This window comes from Paramisgurnus dabryanus, chromosome 18 (genome assembly GCF_030506205.2).
Source record: "Paramisgurnus dabryanus chromosome 18, PD_genome_1.1, whole genome shotgun sequence".
Lineage (NCBI taxonomy): Eukaryota > Metazoa > Chordata > Actinopteri > Cypriniformes > Cobitidae > Paramisgurnus > Paramisgurnus dabryanus.
In genome coordinates, this window is record NC_133354.1 from 11,707,915 (window position 1) to 11,713,015 (window position 5,101).

A 5,101-nucleotide genomic window follows, 5' to 3' on the forward strand; every position below is an offset into this window, starting at 1 on the left:
CACCTAGGGTTCATAAACTATATAAAACAGCCCATAACTTCTGAAAACTTTGTCTGATATTCATTTTCTTTGTGAATTTTTATTCACTGGTTTATGTCGATTGCAACGATATCTCATTTGTCAATTTTCAACATTCTGTTCATGTCTTATTTCATAGCATATGTGAAGTAGTTTTTTCGCTACTACTTTTGCAAATTAAGTCTATTTTATGCCAGGCTCTGCTCACATAAACTTTGGAGCAATCCGCACAGAAATGACCAAACACATTTTTGATATTCTCTGCCATTCCCGAGAAATACCTGTCCAAAGTTGACTGTCCCTGTGACATTGTCTCATTAAAATTATTATGACTGTATTATAACATGTTGTGCATTCCTATACAACATGTTTTTCTTGACTTAAACTTTAACTGTTCTCACTTAAACTATCTGATTCTCATATAAATTGTAATTTTGTTATTTGTGCTCTGCAATGTCATGTCTGCACCTTCCTTGATTGGGCCATTTGAATGTTTGCAGCTCTAAAAACCTTGGCTAGCTACACTGCCTGTGTAGCGCAGTCTATTAAACGCATGCATCAAAACTCAGAGGTTGAGGGTTCGAATCCCGTCTGATGCATGTGTTATGTTTTTCTATTAATATTTGTTTTGAGTTTATTCTCACCTATTATTCTCAACCAGTCTGTTTTCCATGTTCTGCACGGCTTGCAGTAATTTGGTGGCCAAGCATCATCACCAGTTCAAATATGCAGTAGCGGCCATTTTGAAAAGTACAGTATTCAGTTTTTTTGCTACTACTTTTGCAGTGTTTGTTGAATTGTTACACAATTTGGCTCAGATTATCTTTGGACCGAGCCACATAGAAATGACCAAACATAATTTTGATATTTATCTTTGTTCAAAAGTAATACATTTGTCAACAGGAATAACTTTTAAACCATTTAATCAACTAAACTTCTATGGAGAATATTTGATGGGGTAATCTATGCCTTCCCAGTAGCTCAACCAAATGCGTGATGGGCATGAAATCCAGAGGTTGCGGGTTCAAATCCACCATACGGCGGCAATCAAAATGGTTCATGTAGAGTCAAATGTTCGAATAGGCACTGCATGAAAAGTGGGATTTTCGTCCCCGTAAGCGCCTGTAGGCTCCCGAAAATCTCCCGAATTTTCGGCAGCTTTCCTCAATTTACCAGCAGCGAGCTTCGCGTTTGTCTGTGTCACAAATCGTCATAAACGAACCATGACGTAGGTGGAGAGCCCCGCGCGGGTGCGATGCCTCTAATTAGCATATGAATAGCAGCGAAATCTCTGCCGGCTAGTTAGAGCGTCTCTGGCCTAATTAGCATGTGAATAGCAGCAAAACTAGAGTAACGGCCCACTTGAATGTAATCACTCAGTATTGGCTGAAGCCACAACTTTTAAACAAGTAAAATCCCCCGTGAATGGTTGGCAGATGGCTTCAAGCCAATCACAAGGGATTTTTCTTGTTTAAAAGTAGTGGCTTCAGCCAATACCGAGTGAGTAAATTCAAGTCGGGCCGTTACTCTAAAGAGGGGGGTTATTGGGCACCCTGGCTCTTTATAAATGTAAACCCCAATAAATAATAATAATAATAATAAATAATTTATGTTATCATTTTTTATATATTAATGTCATTGTGCTATGTACTACATTATTCACAACATCAAGGAATATAAGAGAAAACAAAGAGGTTTATTTATAAACACACAGCTGTTTATTCAAAGAAAGAGCTTTATTTATAAACACACAACTATGTACAAAGCAGCATAATGTCTCTTATATTGTACTCCAAACACGTCAAAAAGTGCCTAAGATGTTCGGGAAAGATCCCTAAAAATCTTTTTCAAAGTGTTGAAAAAAAAACTCAAAAACGTTGTAAAAAAGTCACTTTTTCACGCGTATATGGTGAGTTGCCCGGTACTTTGGTATCGCCTCTAATCTGGATTGCAGCGTGGCACAGAGCTCGGAGAGTTCCAGGCTGCGAGAGGGCGGTGGCCGCACAATCCATCCAGACACCCCGCCAACAATGCCGTATTCCTCATCAGATATGAGATCTATGGTGGCGCACTTCCAAATGTCCATCTCATCCTCAGCCAACACACTTCGTCTCGCTTCCAGCAACTGTAATACAATCAATAAGGACAATAAGTGACCTGAAAAATACTCACATTGACAAAAAACTGATCTAATATAATAAATCTTACCATTTTTCTTCTGGATCGACTCCGAGCTAAACTTTTCGCATTTTCCGCCTGCGATGCGAGTTCAGGTTGTTTGTATCTGAAACTCCGGCGTACCGACTCATAACACGTCTTACGGGCAGCTGGAAAACAATTAAATGAGACTGGTATTAATAAAAAGAGTCACGGTACAATTAAACAAGAAATGAGGAAAAACATTAGAAGTTATACTTACAAACAATGTCGTCATTCACAGCAGTAAATCTGGACTTGCTGAAATAGCCCCAAGCAAATCGGAGGTCACGGCTTTGTTATGAGGCGACGTTAGTCTGTGAAAACAAAATGTGTGGGTTTAAGCTCGGATCTATTAACGTATCTATTTCCTTATACAAGAATAAAAACATATTCTTTAAATCGTAACGTTACCTTTGCTCTGGTTCATAGCGCCTGCAGTGTGCCTCAGAGACGCCGTACTGCCTCCTGTAAATTACAAGACAAAAAACACCTCTTAGTTATAAAACACACAGCTTGGGCTACTTCAAAAAATATGCTTATACATAAAATTATTCTTACCGCAATCTTGGGATTGTGCACCCGTCTGCTCTTCTTGGAGAGTTACAAACACCAAACCAAACGTCTGTTTCGCTTGTCGACACTGCTGTGTGAGCCGTGACCATGACCTCGCACATGATTGGATGAAGGCGAGAAGCCTGTCGGGCTCCTCCAATCACATGCGAGGTTATTGATATAAGGAAAATCTTGTGAGACGTGTGCGCATGCGTATGATATAAACAACAAACGCGATGTGCCGGAAGCTCTGTGTGAAATCAACACAGTGTGCTGTCAGTTGAAAGATGTAAGTCCCAAGACTGAAGAAACGACCTCGGCGCTTCTGTAAACATTGCAACACTGAAGTGTGTCATACACAGTATTTTGACCACAGAAAGCGCTATTTAAAAAATGGAGTTTGGGAGAAAAAAATCCAAAAGGGCTACGTCAGATAACGTACAGAGCCTGCTGCTACCCAGTCATGAATCCGCTGTGAGTGATGTCCCGTCATGTGTAAAGACCCGGAAGATAACTTTACTGGAGTTAGAGAGATTGGTGAAAGTGAAATGCACTCCGAGGACCCAGAAAAAGAAGTGATTGAAGAATTTGAAGAAACGCACCCAGCGAATTTCAGTTCAGACAACGGTGAGCATAAATACATATTTTTTATATAAGCTTGGCTTGCTTTACGTATGTTATCATTTTAAACAATACTAAAACATATCAACAAGTAAAGTAAAATAAAATCAACAAGTTAAACAAAAACGTTGGAGTTAAATGTGGTTGATTATCACTGTTGTTGTTATTTTAATAGTAAATTATAATTGAATAGGAATATCGCGTTATAATGCATAACGTTATCTTCTGTTTGTTGTTTTTCAGACGAAACAGCAGATGACCAAAGCATTCGTCTTTTCCTGGACATCTCCTGTTGTGTGGTAAGCATGAAATTACATTTGGATATACTAGTATAAAGTTCAATACATGCTAATCCAGAGCTGAAATGGGAAAACCTAACAATTTTCACCCACATGATTGTTTTCCACTCTTAAATGTCTGTTAGTTAACTAATGAAAGCAACTAAAGTATAAACACACTTTATAAAGTATTAAAAAATCCTAAAATGAAGTTGAAGTGGATGAAGTTCCCACAAAGTACTTAACTGGTTCATTGCACTAAAGCTAGCTGTTTGAGATGCACATGATCTTTTTCAACTACAGTTTTCAAATCTTTTCATACTCAAATGGCCCTATTGATGAGAAATGAACATATTAATTATGTTTTTTTTAAATCTCAAATGACCATATTAACAATGGGCTTTTCAATCTCAAATGGCCACATTTATGGTGGACTTTTCAATCTCAAATGGCCACATTCATGATGGACTTTTCAATCTCAAATGGCCATATTAACGATGGGCTTTTCCATCTCTAATGGTCTAATGGTGGTGCTGAGTATGTGCATTGCATGTGTTTTAAATATGTCCTTTAAAATTTCATAGGATGACTATGTGGATGAAGAGGGGGAAATCCTTGCTGAGGAGCAGAGTGAACCCTATCCTCACATACAAGATGGGGAGGAGCATGGAAGTGATCAGGCCAGAAGTGAAAAACCAGAACACTTGTTAATGAAACTTTTGGGCATGATGAAATTGACTGGTATCCTCCGTGACGACTTCTTACAGTATGTGGGTTGTCCAAAATGTATGACAGTGTACATGCTTACTGAAACCTATGAGCTCAGACGGGATGGTACAAAGGTTTGCAGGACTTGTGGTCACATCCCATTCTACAATCACTCACAGCAGAGGTCTGCATTAAGGAAGAAATGTGGCTCTGCCTTGCTAAGCAAAACTACATATTTGAGCAGTGAAGAGTATGTCCATCCAATACGTTCTTACTGATACAAGAGTGTTGTGCAGTCTCTGGGAGGACTTGTTAAAAGACTTGGATTTGAAGAGAAATTAGATGAAAGGCGAAAGCGGGAAATGCCAAAGGGTGTGTTAGGAGATGTATATGATGGACAAGTATGGCAGGATTACCAGTATGTGAATTCAATAACTGTAGTCATGCCACTATGCACAGTATTTGAGCTGTGATGTAATCGCACAAGTTTCCTTGCTTCATTCCCTTCCAGACAGACATTTTGTTGTTTGACATGTTGTTTGCATAGAATGCACAAATTGAGCCTGATTAAAACTCTGTTAAAACAATTAAAATTGTTGAAATAAATTGTTTTGTGTATCTTTTTTTTTACCTAACATTGGTTATTGCTAATGACATACAGAGATATTCATATATACTGTTGGCCTGGACAAACTGAATCTACTTAAAGGGATAGTTTAAAAAAA

General features: G+C 38.4%; 1 long non-coding RNA gene across 1 annotated transcript; it reads right to left on the bottom strand.

Annotated features, from left to right (window-relative positions):
• Nucleotides 1-1,735: 1,735 nt before the first annotated feature.
• LOC135721734 (uncharacterized) lies at nucleotides 1,736-2,882 on the bottom strand. Its single transcript, XR_010521550.1, has 5 exons — nucleotides 2,776-2,882; nucleotides 2,629-2,682; nucleotides 2,438-2,531; nucleotides 2,227-2,345; nucleotides 1,736-2,143 (listed from the first exon to the last, which is right to left on the bottom strand). It is a non-coding gene; the product is annotated as an uncharacterized lncRNA (long non-coding RNA).
• Between the last annotated feature and the right edge of the window lie 2,219 nt (nucleotides 2,883-5,101).